The sequence below is a fragment of the Notamacropus eugenii genome, chromosome 6, assembly GCF_028372415.1.
Source record: "Notamacropus eugenii isolate mMacEug1 chromosome 6, mMacEug1.pri_v2, whole genome shotgun sequence".
NCBI classification, from domain to species: domain Eukaryota; kingdom Metazoa; phylum Chordata; class Mammalia; order Diprotodontia; family Macropodidae; genus Notamacropus; species Notamacropus eugenii.
The window spans coordinates 23872026-23887154 of record NC_092877.1 but is presented as its reverse complement, the minus strand read 5'-3'; the positions used below and the strand labels follow the sequence as shown (position 1 = coordinate 23887154).

Below are 15129 nucleotides of genomic sequence, written 5' to 3'. Positions count from 1 at the left end.
AATGCATAAGAAATATGCAGAGGATGGACAGGGGGGAGGGGATGCAAACTGTATAATTGGAGGGGTTATCTATATAAATGAGATCACAAATCCATTAGGGGTTGGAGATATTCTGACAGACCTTCCCAAGATGTTGGAAACACAGTGCTCTAGTATGGACAGCTCTATATGAACTTGATTCTTGGCAAGGTTTTCTGGTACATTAAAAATAATAGCTTACATTTATATAAGGCTTATAATGTACCTAACTGGTTACAATTATCATCTCGGTTGATCCTTTTAACAATGATATGAAGTAGGTGCTATTTTACACATTTTTACATTTTACAGATGAGGAAATTGAGGCCCAGAAAAATTTGTGACTTGCCCAGGGTAACTGCTAGTAAATATCTGAGCCCATATTTGAGCTCAGATCTTTCTGACTCCAGACCCAGAGCTTTGTCCATTGTATCACCTAGCTACTTGGTTCCCTAATTAGAGAGAGGTGTGGAACAACGCCATCTCAGAAACCTCTTTCCCAATGACAAGACTCAAATAGATCTATGCATTCTTTCACCCACAACCCTCCTGATCTTCTGAATGAAGAAAGCTAAAGTCAGTTAAAAAAAAAAGTTCTAGTTAATGATGATTTCCCCAGAAGATTAAGTATTCTTTTCTCTTTCAACTTACATATGCTACCCAGAAGCCTCTGAGTTTCCTGCAAAGTCCATTGAGAATTCCAGATGTTCTGGGAATAATGTTCAAATGCCATAGCTTTATCTAACAATAACAGATGCTGTCCTATCCTCAGAACTGTCTCTGCGGTATGGCAAATTAGAGCTATTGCCAGGTTGGACCAGGAAGATAGGCAATGACTAAGGGAGGCAGCTGGTGGAGGAGATACAAGGAGGTGGTTCAAGCAACTGGTGCTCCAAAGTATCTGAGGCTTATTTACATGCAATCAACCCAGAAATTATCTTACTGTTAGTAGGGCAAATGGCTAAGGGAACTGTGCCCTACTTTCACACAAGCCCTTTAGGCTGTATTTTGTTTTTCAGTGTGGAAAGGGGTGTGATGGAAAGAATGGGTCTGGTATTGGAGGGCCCGAAGTGTCTATAGCACCCTGTAGTGCTCAGCTTATCATACATAGGCTTTCAATAAATTCCTGTTGAATAAAATAGAATCTGATTGAATATATTATAAGCAGTTATGGATTTCCTTGCATCACCAACTCTCATTCTCTCTGCTTTAAACATATGTCCCTTTTCATGTTAAAACTCCTCCCTATTCTGGAATCTTCTATGCCTGGAAACTTCCCTGCTGGAAACTTTAATGTTCCACATCCTGGAATGAGGGGTCCGGGGAGGAAGAGGAAAAAAGGTCTAAGTTCTGTTTGCTAGTGACATCAGAAATCTGGAACCAGTGAGAGCTCACCCCTTCCTATAAAGCCTGTGGCACTCACCTCTGTCAATGAGCCATGTTGGTGGATGGGTGATGAAATACCCAGGTCATCAATCAATCAACAAGTATTTATTAAGTGTGCAAGGTACTGTGCTAAGCATTGGGGAGTCACAGATAAAAATAAAATTGCCCTGACCTCTTGGAGCTTATACTTTACTGAGGATCATAGATTTAGAGCTAGAAGTGATCTCTGAGGCCAGTGAATCTAACCCCCTCATTTTATAGAGGAGAAAAATGAGTCTGAGAGAGGTCAGGTGACAAACCAAGGACCCAGGTGTTGTACCCAGGTATTGAGAAGTGCAGAGTTGGCTGTGACCTGGGTGTGTCAAGCCTGAGGGTGGTCATTCTCAGTACCATTGCTAATTCCCATGCCCAAAGCTCAGTGGACCCTGTCTGGAACAACCAAGACAAAGCTGTGGCCTTCTCCCTTTGGGGACTGAGACCTGGCAAAAGCTTTAATCCAGAAGCCCTCTTCTCATCTCTGCTCTTTGACTCATCTGCCTCTAGTGTCTCAAGTCAGGCTTGATGGCTTTCATCCTTGTCCTTTGCCCTTTGTTCTCCGAGAGGATCGTAATATCAGGGAGGTGATGCCATGACATGCAAGTGAATTGGATTTAAGTCAGGGAGGGCTGTGCAAGGTCACCAGCCTCACTTTTTCCTCCGGCACCATCTGGGTCCCACTGCATCCAGGGACATCTCCAATCATCCTGATGTCTTTCATTGTGGGCATGAAAATATGCCTGTAATCAAGGCCTATTGCTTTCAGCACTGCTGACCTGCCTGACTCTTTTGTGAAAGTCTCTAAAGCCCAGGACTGCTGAAATGGACCTAGGTAGCAACAATATTCTGGCCTGAATTGATCCTTCGCTTTAGCTTAGATTTGAAAGGAGGGAATATCAGGAAATGAATGGGCCAGAGAGGTGACTTCCTACGCAGAGCTTTGGAGCCTTTTAGAAGGGCCACCAGCGGATACAGAGACATCTTCCAGTTGTCTTCTTTCTCAGGGCATCCATCAGTCCTTGCTTCCTGGTAAATCGCTTACCTATTATCACTTGATGAATAATTCTGCTTCCCTAAGCTCTCCTGGGTTTTCACATTTGCAATTATTCTCTCCCTCTCCCTCCCTCCTCTCTCTTTCTCTCCGTGTCTCTCTCTCTCTCTCTCTCTCTCTCTCTCTCTCTCTCTCTCTCTCTCTCTCTCTCTCTCTCTCTCTCTCCTCTTTCTTTTTCTGTCTCTCTCTGTCTCTCTCTTTCTGTCTCTTTCTCTTTCTCCCTCTCTCTGTCTCTCTTTCTCTTTCTCTCTCTCTTCCTGTCTCTGCCTTTCTCTTTCCTTCCCTCTCCATCTCTTCCCTTCCTTTCCCTCCCCCTCCTTCCCTCTCTCTCGTCTTCCGTCATCTCCCTCTTTCTTTTTCCTTTCCTCCTCCTGTTTCTCTCCCTCTCTCTTTCCTTCCCTCTCTCTCCTTCCCTTCTCTCATTGTTTCCCTTATAAAATGTGATTGATACAATGTCATTGCTTACCCTATTACCTTGTCTAATTATCTTGTTAAATTTAATGTTTCCCAGCTTAAGCAGCATCTTCTCAAGCACCTTTTGCATCCCCCAGCAAATGACCTCACGTTTATTTTATTTACGGTGTACCTATATGTGCATTTTTTTCTCCTCCATTGGAATGGAAGTCCCTCGCAGAGCAGAAGATTGTCTCATCTCTGTGTTGGTATCCCCAGAGCCTCGAACATAGTGGGATGTTAATAAGAGGTTGTTAATTAAATTGATTCCCTGCTGTCTGGTGAGCGTGTTCACGCTGACGATTAGGTTATGTTGCATATGAATAGGCAATAGAATTTGAAGAGTCTTGGCTACAGGATAATTTGAGCCTCTGAGCTGTAGAATAGGGTCTTCTAAACTTGGTGATAACAGTATTTCCCATTTTAATAGTGCTTAAAATTTACAAAATGCTTTCGTTCAAATATCTTCAGGAGGTAGGAAACAAAAGCATGTTTTACACACACACACACACACACACACACACACACAAAATGAGGTAAAAGAGTTCATTGATTTAGAGCTAGAAGGAAATTCAGAGGTCTGCTCGTCCCTTGTCTTACAGATGAAGAAACTAAAATCTAGAAACTAGAAAGTGAGTTGTCTATGGCAGGACCTGGGTTTGGAAGTGAAGTCCACTGGTTTTTCAATTCAGTTTAATTCTGAATTGGTAACAGACATGTATTAAGTAGCAGGGACCTCTGAAAGTTACTATTAATTCCTATACTTCGGAGAAATTCCAAATATAAGTAAGACAGGTTTCCTGAACTTGAGGAACTCATCAGTTTGTTTCCCAGTTTCCAGGACTGTCATTATGTTTGGGTAGTTAATATATATGCCAAACGGTGCTAAGTTTACAGCTGACCACAGCACTGTGGTCCTGCTTCTGTCATTGGCTGCCTGTGTGACAATAGGGAGGTCTCAGTTAAGATCAGATTTAGAGTTGGAAGGGATCTTAGAGATCATTGAGTCAAACCCTCTTATTTTCCAGATGAGGGAACAAGGAAGAGAGACACTAAGTGGCTTGCTCAGTGTTGCATAGCTAATAAGTGTGAGCCAATTCTTGAATCCAGGTCCTCTTGATTCCAATTCCGGTGACCTATGCTCTATGGAATGCTTCTTCTAGTTTCCTGCTATCAAATGAGGGGCTGGGGAGGTGACCAGCAAGGTCCTTTCTAATTCAAAATCCTGTGGTTTTAGGAGTGATTAAAGCATTTTATGTTACATATATATAATATTAATGTATTCATTTATATGTTATTTTGTATATTATAGAATAGTTGTAATAAATATGTATATTTGTTTATATATTTTATATTATATATATGTAGACACATCTATACATATATGTGTGCGTATATATATATATATATATATATATATATATATATGTACACACATACACAATAGGTGTGCAAAGGAGGATGAGATGACATCTTATTGGAGTAATCAGAGATGGTTTCATGAGACAGTTACAAGCTGAGCCTAGAAGAATGGGTAACTTTGCATGAATAAAATAAATATTACCAAAAAAAATCAGGAGGAGAAAAGTACAAGGCACACTTGAGGGGCATCGAGTGGAACAGCCTGGTTGGAGTTCAGAGTCCCCCAGGGAGAAGTTAAGTCCTCCAATTTTGTCTTGTGCCCCCAAGCCCCAGTACAGAGCCTTGCGCACAATATAACTGCGTTGCATCTCAGAGTTGGAAGGCAAATCAGAAATCATCTAGACCAACTTCTCTCTATTACAGGAATTATCTCTATAATATCCACACCAAGTGATCCACACCATCTCTGCTTAAACATTTCTACTGATGGGCAGCTATCGTGAGATGGCTCTAATCAGAACTGTAACTTTCTTTCACCTGGGGCAGAAACAGCAGAGGGGCAGCAGGAGGGTATAGAGGGAACTTTGGTTGGGGCAGGGGTGTGTCTGTGTAGGGGTGATGCAGAAAGCAGTATAAACTAGAGGCAAGCAGAGGCAGAAGCACTCTTTCCCTTTCCCTTTGCTTGCCTTCCTTCCTCTCCTCACCTTCCTTCCTTCCTTCCTTCCTTCCTTCCTTCCTTCCTTCCTTCCTTCCTTCCTTCCTTCCTTCCTTCCTTTTTCCCCTTTCCTTTCCTTTTCCTCTGCTCCTGTCCCCTCCTCTCCTTTCTACTTCCTTCTCTTTCCCTTTCCCCTTTCCTTTCTTTAAAATAAAAATCAAGTATTTTGTTATACTGAACTTGACAAACACCGACAAACATTTCCATATACAAAGAGCAGAAAAAGCAGATTTCTAAATGATGCTGCAAGGACATCCTCACTGAAGGCAGCATGGTGAAGAGAAAAGTTTCACTCCCTCAGCCTCCCAACATGCCTCTACAGAGACTGTGCTCCAGGAGCAGGCATCCATAATGACAAGATCCTGGGTGTGGCAGGGTTGGAACTCTGCAAAGTTCAAGGATCAGGGACCTTTAGAGGACTCTGGGGAAGAAGCATCTTCCCACTCACCTGTCCCAGAGGTAAATCCCCTGGATTGTGCTCTGACTCTAAGGGTTAAGAAAGATAAAGTTAGAAAGGTAAGCTGGAGCCAGAGAATTTAGAACCTCAAATTCCAGGCAGTGGAATTTGGATTTTACCCATAGGAAATAGGAAGCCACTAGAGACAACCGAGCTAACTTTTTCAGATCTAAGCAGTTCCCATCTTTTGTAAATCAAGCTTTACATGACTCAGGATAGCATGGGCAGGTCTTCCAGTGAGAGCTGCAGAAGTATTCAGAAATGAAAGCCATGAAGTGGGATAAGGAAGTCGAAGATGCTAAAGATAGACTGAGATAGACAGGTTCTAATAGGGAGCTGGATGGCATTATTAATCAAGTGGACACTTGATGTCCATCAGAGATAGGGCTGGCTGGTCAGAGAGGAGACTGGATGGCAGCCACTGCTGGAAAGAGGGTGGGGCCACCTGAGGCAGGAGTGAGGAAGCTGGCAATCAGCTTTCCCTCAAACTGATTAGGGGATTAGGATGTTTGGATGAGCCAATTCAGGTTTAGGAAAAGGATGCCAGGGATGAAAACTTATTCCCCCACACCTGTGCCTTTAGTACTTTGGCGACCATCTTCCCTTCCTTTTCTTTCCCATCCCTTCTCTTTCCCTTTCCTCTTCTTCTCTTTCTCTTCCCTTCCTTCCTCTCCTCTTGTTGCCCCTCCCCTCCCTTTTGCTCCCTTGCCTTTCCCTTTCTCCTTTCCTTCTTTTCTTTTTAAATATTAAGTATTTCGTTATACTAAACTTGACAAACACCAACAAACATTTCCATATAGAAAGAAAAGAAAAAGATTTTTTTAAATATATGACACTGCAAATCTCATTTTGTACTATATACTCCCCTGTTTTAAAGTATGTTGTATGTTCTATGTTCTCTATGCAAGCCAAAGGGTATTCACAATTTAGAGACTTTTGAGGCAGAGTTTCAAATTGCTTTTCAGAATGTTTAGACAGTTGAACCAACATTAGTGTGCATTAGTATGTCTGTCCTCCAGGCTCTCTGCACCATTCCCAACCAGGGTCATTTCCCCTTTTTGTTGTCTTTGTCTATATGATGGGTGTGATATGGGACTTTGGAGTTGTCAGTTTATACATTTCTCTTATTATTAGTTGATTGGGAATGTTTTTACATGTTTTTGCTAGTTTTCTTCTTTCTTTCCTTCTCTCTCTCTTTCTCTCTCTCTTTTCTTTCCTTCCTTCCTTCCTTCCTTCCTTCCTTCCTTTCTTTCTTTCTTTCTTTCTCTCTCTCTCTTTTCTTTCTTTCTTTCTTTCTTTCTTTCTTTCTTTCTTTCTTTCTTTCTTTCTTTCTTTCTTTCTTTCTTCCTTCCTTCCTTCCTTCCTTCCTTCCTTCCTTCCTTCCTTCCTTCCTTCCTTCCTTCCTTCCTTCCTTCCTTCCTTCCTTCCTTCCTTCCTTCCTTCCTTCCTTCCTTTCTTTCTTTCTTTCTTTCTTTCTTTCTTTCTTTCTTTCTTTCTTTCTTTCTTTCTTTCTTTCTTTCTTTCTTTCTTTCTTTCTTTCTTTCTTTCTTTCTTTCTTTCTTTTTCTTTCCTTCTTTCTCTTCCTAAGTTCAAATCTGGCCTCAAACTCTGACTATGTGTGTGACCCTGGGCAAATCACTTCACCCTGTATGCCTCAGTTTCCTCCTCTGTAAAATGAGCTGAAGAAGGAAATGGCAAACCACTCCAGTATCTTTGCTAACAAAACCCTAAATAGGGTCATGAAAAGTTGGACACAACTTGAACAATAACATTTTTATGTAGTGCCTATGTGTTTCTGTTTAGGTGGACTCCCAAAGAGTTCAAATAATTTATAGTTATTCTGAATGAAATTTATTCTCTACCTCTTCCTGTTAGGTTTTGTTAGGAAAATACAGAAAGGCTTGTGATCTGTGTGGATTTATTTTATATCTTTTAGCTAGGTGGAGTCAAGAAGAGTTACATTCAAATCTAGCCTTAAGACATTTATTAGTTGTGCAAGTCACTTACTTTTTCCATCTGTAAAATAGGAACGAATATAGTACCTACCTCTCGGGGTTGTTGTGACAATAAAATGAGATAATATTTGTAAAGGGCTTAGCAAAATATCTTAAAGCACTATGTAATGCCAGCTATTATCATTATTACTATTATTATTTTGTTGAAGTTGTTATTTTAATTCATTTTGTAGATAAATATCTGGGATATGCTGATCTTTTTGTAGATGAAAATGTGCAAAAAGCAATGATTTTGCTTCTTTGCCTTTTCTAAATCCTGCCTTTTCTAAATCTAAACTTCTGCCTCAGTTTCCTCATTTGTAAAATGGAGATAATAATAGCACCTATATCCCAGGGTTGTTATGAGATCATATTTTTAAAGCAGTTTGCAAACCTAAAAATGTTATATAAACCCTAGCTATATTAAAATTGTCATTCTTATCCCTTGTTATTAAAGTAATCTACTGTGTTTACAATTTTCCCAATATTAAATGTTATTTTCCTCCTACCTGATTTTTGATTCTTAAGATTTCAAAATCATGCCTCCTGCCCTCTCACCCTGAAAATTCCCTCAGAGCCCATGGCCTTCTCACATTGAAACATTCTTCTGCCTCATCACAATCCTTTCATTGGTGAGTTTCCCCAGGGTCTTCATTTGGGTGTTGGGCCAAGGTTGGTCATACTCCATTCCCCTCTTTCTTCTGATTCTTGGGACTTCATTACCATTTCCCCTAGTGGGTATCTCCAATTTGTCTCAGAAAGGAGTTCAGCTCCCTTTTGTGTGTTTTTTCCTCCATCTGAATGTAAACTTGCTAGTAAGGACTGTTTGTCTTTTGCCCTGCAGTGGTGACCCCAGCGCTTAGCACAGTGCTTGACATATAGTAGACACTTAATAAACTCCTTGCCTTCTTAATATTGAATTAGCTCTTCATTTCTTGTATATATCTAAGCTGGTCATAGTACATATGTTGCTTTTAATAAGTTTCTTTGTTAAAGTTGCATTTTTTGTCAAAATTCATTAGGAATGTTGACCCATAGTTTTCTTTCTCTCTTATATCTCTTTCTGGTTTAGGTACTGAGACCACACTTGTGTCATGAAAGGAATTTGGTGTAATGTCATCTTTTATTTTTTCAAACAGTCTATGTAATATTGGAGTTAATTGTTCTTTGAATGTTTGATAGAATTCACTTGTAAACGCACTTGATCCTGGAATGGTTTTCCTCTGACAATTCATTTATAGTTTGTTTAATTTCTTTTTTTATGACTTTAGGATATAAATTGTCTATTTTTTTGTTCTATTAATCTGAGGATTTTTATCCATCAATTTCACTTAAAATATCACTTTTTGACATATAATTGGGCAAAATAGTGTCTAATTATTTTATTTACTGTTCAGTTGTGAATTCTCGTTTTTCATTATTAATGTTGATAATTTGGTTTTCTTCTCTCTTTTTAAGTCAGATTAGTTAAAAGATTATATATTTTATTAGGCTCCCCCCCCATCTCCTAGTTATATTTATCATTTCATCAGGATGAGATTGATTGAGTCAAGTTGTCAACTCATACTTCCCTATTTAAAGTAAATGACAAGAGGCTACCTTTTATACCTTTGGTAGGTGAGGATAATCAGAGGTATGAAGTAGGAGCGAATAGCAACTATATGTTTATCAATTCATAGGCTTTAGACCAAATATGAAACAATCTTAATTTAGAAGTTCTTGAAAAACATTGGATGAATGAGATGATGGCACGTAAAGTGTTTTCAGATTGGTTGAGGAACTTGGTTATGATACCTTATGGGCTTGTGTAGGATTGTTAAGGTAATTTTGAATCAGTAATCTAGCTGTTTAAGGTGAAAGCCTTCCAAACAACTCCTTGAGAAGTGGTGAAAGAGAAGAGCTCTGATCTCAGCCTCTGTCTCCTTTATACTCTCAACCTTGACACTCTCAACCTTGACTGGAGGGGCATTTTGTAAGCTTTGAAAGTTATGGAGGATTTTAAACTTCCTGTCAGCATACAAGCAGCATCCTCAAATCAGCTGATGGCAGTTTTTGCAGAGGGAGGTAGGGACAAATTGTATATAATAAGAAAAGGCAGATTCAAAGTTCTACAAGAATCCCAGAAGAAAAACTACAATGCTAAGGGGAATATTTGGCGACTCTAGCAAAAAGACTTCCAGGAGCTGGGTGACACCTGTGCCACATGTTATTAACCTCTGTTTGCCTCAGTTTCCACTTTTGTAAAATGGAAATTATAAATAGCCTCTACCTCTGAAGGTTGTTCTGAGGATCAAATGAGATAACATTTATCAAGTGATTAGCATAAATCCTGGTACATAGTAGGCTATATACATTATTATTATTATCACAGCAAACTTTGGATGTGTGTATATGTGTAAGTGCATATTCAACAACTTTATTTTCATGTAAGATGAGTGAGGTTTCTATGCTAGTTGCTCCCCCTTCTGTATATTCTTCTTAAGTTCTACTTCCCTTTCTCTAATTTCTTCCCTAGTATATTGCTTCTCCTTCCCTTTTCTTTCCTTGTCTAAGACCATCAACAAAATCATCTCCTGTCCCTCTGTTTGTCTTAATTCTATGATCATTGAAAAGTAGGATTTTGTGGAGACCCTTTCTCTTCTCCCTCATTAGAATATAAGTACTTCATCACTGTTTATTCCCTTTTAAATGCTCAAATGTATTTACTTTTCTATGTTTCTCTTGATTCCTGCATTTGCAATTCAGACTTTCTACTCAACTGTGATATTTTTCAACCACAATGCTTAAAAGTCTTCTATTCCATTAAAGATCCATTTGCTTTCTGTACTCAATCATGAGTGTTAAGTTGGTTGAAAGCCTTACTCTTTTATAATTTTATATTCTAAGATTTTTCTCTTCTTTTTGGTAGTTGCCGCCAAATCTTGCATGATTCTGACTATAGTTCCATGGTACTTGCATTTTTTCTTTCTCCACAATTGCAGTATTTTTTACTTTTTTCTTAAAAGTTCTGGATTTTGGGCTATAACATTCCTTTGAACTTATGTTTTAGAGTTTCTTTCAGGAGATGACCAGTAGACTTTATTTCTGTTTGTCCTTTGGTTCTGATAAATCTGTACAGTTTTCACTTATGTTTTCTTGAAATAGGGTATCCACAGATACTTTGGTTATTGGTCTTTGTTTTTAGAGAATCTAATGAATCTCTGCTTGATCTGTTTTCTAGGTCAGTTATTTTAAGATGAAATACCTTACATTTTCTTCTGCTTTTTTCAATCTTTTGATTTTTGTCCTGATATTTTTAGTTTATATATATATATATGTATACATATATTTATATTTTTCAGAGAGTCATGAGGGCTATTGTAGTTTTCAGGTAGTTCATTATATGGATAAGCCTTTTTTCCACCTTCTGCTCTATGCTACTTCTCTTTTTCCAGTTTCTTTCCCTCAAGGCTCTTATTTCACATAAAATTCCAGTTCTTAATCTATTGTTTCATTTCTTCTACTACTACTTCTAGTAGTCTTTAAGACCAAGTCATTTTCCTCCTCTGGACTATGCTGTAGTTCTCTTTTCTGAATTTGCCTGTTGGGCATTTTTTGAACCATGACATTTCTTCATGGAGATTAATATCTTCTCCTGTTTACTTAAATCTTCCACTTCAATTCTTGATTTGGACTTTTGTGCTAGGGTTTCTTCTTCACAATCTGTGATGGTATGGTAAGATCCTGATTACTCCCGGCCTCTGTTTTCTGGGCTCCTATCATTGTCTTCCACCCTCCTATGGGCTGACAAGTTTCAGTGCCCTGGCTAGAGCTCTGTGATCTGCTGTCTTTGGCCAGGGTGTCTCCATCCCATGCCTGTTTCAGGCTTCCCCATTCTAGAATATGGTGTCAGTTTCTAGCCCATTTACCTGAGTTCATGCTGGCTATACTAGTGGGATGCCCCCTCTGGAGATCTTAGTGTTCGGTCATCTTTTTATATAGTTCTGGGATGGATGAAGGAATTTAGTTGTGTTTCATTTTGTATCTCTTGATTATTATTTGTTCTGGTGCCCTCAAAGCATTGCTGGAGTATATAAAGAAGAGATGGGGTCCCCTTTCACACCATTATCTTAAACAGAAGTCTAAGACCATATTTTCAGGGGCTCTTCTATTTTTGTTTCTAATGAAAGGAGGCACAGTAGGGAAGTTAGAAAATCCCACCTGGTTTGTCTATTCTAGATTTACACTTTGGCTCTCTGAGTAGCTACCCACAGGGCTGTTGGTGTCACTTACATTTCTTTCATGCATCATTCATAGAGCTTCAGGAATTTAATGTATGCATGACCCACAGAGAGATAGGATATTCTGCAAGAATAGTTTACGAGGAACTACTAGCAGCATCCAAATAAAGTGTAATCCCATTTCTTTCTATTTATTCCATAGCAACCCAATATTTTAAAAATCTAGTTGATACTAAATTTCTTAATCTCCTATTATCAAGAAGCTGCTGGTTTGATCAACATTCTATAAAAGCTGCTTACATTTGCAGTAATCTCTCATATTTAAAGTTTTTTATGGTTTAAAAAGATGCCCTAGTAAGCTGGGTTGTACAAGAGTTATTACTCTAATTTTATAGCTTCAATCCAATGTTTTACCACTTATTTTTCACTTCCTGCGTGACCACCTTGGCATAAAAACCATTGACTCTAAAAGTATATGTTGATTGACTTTGGAATTTCTTACATGTCCTTCATGGAATTTCTGAGCCCAACCATCAGTGACTGTAAAGTTTGACTCCAGAAACATGGGTTGAGAGTTTGAAAGGACCTCAAAGGTCATGTAGTCCAACATCCCATTTTTCAGATGAGGAAGGTGAGGTACAGAGATTTAACTTGTTCGTGATCACCCACACAGTAAATTTCAGTGGTGGGATTTGAATCCAGGTCTTCTGATTTGAAGAGCAGTTATATTTCCACTCACTATATTGACTCTGCCCCTTTACAACAACATGATCCATATGCAGCAATTATTGTCATGGCAGTTTTCTCGTAAATGTTTATCTTGATCACTGCAAAACTAGTTGTCTAAATGTTCCATGAAATCATGCTTCCTGTTATCTTTGGTGGTACATTCAATATGATATATATATATCTGTGTGTGTGTATATATATATATATGGTAAAATCAACTTTAAAATTTTACTTCTTCAAGAACAAGTCAAATGTCTTCCTACTTATCTGCAACTTCATCTTATTTTCTACTTTCTTTTACAGCATGATTGTCAAGAATAACATGATTCAGTTGCTCCAATATTATACCTGCTTGTTGGTTAGTAAACAAGGGTCTCACATTTCGAATCCAACTTAATGTTTATAAATGATCTTAAATCTGTGGTTCTGAGTGCTCGGTGATATGTTTTCTTCTACAGTCCTTGTCACTATAGAAGTAGGTGAGGTCCCTTCTATACCCCCCGCTTTATTGTATGGATTGATATAGCCAAAAAATTAAAAATAATATGGCCAGACGGCTGCTGCTGAGTTTCTTTTTATTAATTCTTCACTCCCTGGGCCTCACTTCTATTTCTTTGCTAACATCATTAATGTTGAACTTGGATTCATAGAATCTGAGTCCAAATTAAGTATTCTTTGTACTGCATGATGTTAACTAGTATTGTTTCCAATCTACTTACCATGTGAAAAAGAGGGTTCCATTGGTTATTGAGTCTCAGCTAAGAATGCTTACAAAAGGCACTAACTGAACTATATATTCTCTTTCCTCCCTGGCAGCAATTGAGGGGAAGACATGCCTCTGGATGTTGAGAAAGGCCTCAAACCTTAATCTCCCCACCTGGTCCTTACATGGTCTGTGCCCTTTGTTTCTTATCATTTATTTTTTCCTGGTCTTAGCTGAAGGAGAATAGGACTAGGTTGTGTTCCTGCTGACCTATGGGATCCAGCATAGTGGCAGATCTAAGACAGACAAAAGGGAACATCAGCCACCCAGCCATTGGCCATGCCAGTTTCAGAAATGAATTTGTTGGGGCAAATGCTTGATAGTAACTTCTTTAAGGCTGAACCCATTCTCCTCAGAGACTAAGATGGTATAGAAAAGAATGTGCCTCCCAGATGTTGGGAGGAAATGCTTTGTAACTTTTGTTTTTTGCTGCAACTTCTCAGTAAAAATAGGTTGTGCAGTAGATAGAGTGCAGAGCCTGGAGTAAGGAAGACTCATCTTCTTGAGTTCAAATCTGGCCTTTGATACTTGCTATCTGTGTGACCCTGGGCAAGTCATTTAACCCTGTTTGCCTCAGGTCCTCAGCTGTAAAATGAGTTGTAGAAGAAAATGGCAGACCACTTTAGTATCCTTGCCTAAAAAAAATCCCCAAATGGGATCATGAAGAGTCAGACATGATTGAATACTCAGTAAATATTCTATTTGTAAAATCTAATTAATGCTAATTGGTTAGATGATCCTGGGACACATCACTGCAAGGTTATCTAATATAAGAGAGACCTTTGGGTGGCATACACCTAAATGGGGACTCTAGTCAATAGCATTAGAGAGACAACCTCAGTGTTCTTCAGGGATACCTCTAGAGCCCCTGAGAGAAGAGGAGATGTAGTTCCCCTTGCTGTAGGGGACTGACTCATAAATGGGAGTAGGAGTTGGTTAAGAATCCTCAGACCCTATAAAGGTTTCACATTGATCCTCCAAAAATAGAACATGTTGCTAGGATGATATTTGACACTCTTCCAGCATGGCAGAACCTGTTAGAATTTGTGCTTTGCTAAAATAACCTTCCAGAACCTTGTCATGGCCATACCACAATGCAGTACCAGAGGAGGGCTTTGTGGAAAAAACATACACAACTATTTATTTACAGAAGGCCCAAAGCCAGTCAGAAGGGCTAACACTGGATCACAGAGTTGCTTGAACCTTGGGCTAAACGTGAGATATACCTTAGTAGGAATAAATACAAAGGTTTAAAAATTCAACTTCACAATGGCTAGACAGCAATTCATCTGAAAAAGATTTGTGAGTTTTAGTGGACTGCAAGCTCGATATGAATCAACAATGTGATATAATGGCTAAAAATCTTAGTGCTATCTTAGGCCTCATTAAACCCTCCTAGATCACTGCCTTTCATGGCAAAGGGGCTTTTGTAGCTCCATGAAACTATGAGCTATGCTGTGTAGGGTTACCCAAGACAGACAGATAGGCTGTAGTAGACAGTTCTGACAAAAGGAGATCCATTGGAAAATGAAATGGCACACCATTCCAGTATCTTTGCCAAGAAAACCTCATGGACAGTATTAAAATGAGAAAAGAGATGACATTGGAAGGTGAGTCCCTCAGGTCAGAAGGAGTCCAACATATTACTGGAGAAGAGCAGAGGACAACTACAAGTAGCTCCAGTACTAATGAGGCAGAGGGGCCAAAGCTGAAAAGAAACCCAGCTGTGTCTGGTAACAAAAGGAAAGTCCTGTCAATATGGTATAGGAAGCTGGAATTTAAGATCTATGAACCAAGGCAAGGTAGATGTGCTCAAACAGGAGACGGAAAGATTAAACATTGACAACTTGGGTGTCAGTGAATTGAAATGGATGGGAATGGGTGAATTTAATCACTGCATATAATGCTGTGGACAAGAATCCCTTAGAAGAAATGGAGTTGACTC

The 15129-nt window shown here is 39.1% G+C and overlaps 1 long non-coding RNA gene across 6 annotated transcripts in view; it reads left to right on the top strand.

Annotated features, from left to right (window-relative positions):
- Window positions 1-15129, top strand: part of LOC140510549 (uncharacterized) — a 131983-nt gene that overhangs the window by 50862 nt on the left and 65992 nt on the right. Inside the window, exon 1 of one of the 6 annotated variants that reach the window (XR_011969283.1) lies at window positions 7080-13312. The exons of the other annotated variants lie outside the window; for them this stretch is intronic. This is a non-coding gene — a long non-coding RNA (uncharacterized lncRNA). Of the gene's footprint in view, window positions 1-7079; window positions 13313-15129 lie in introns of those variants that run through there. 6 annotated transcript variants of the gene reach the window in all.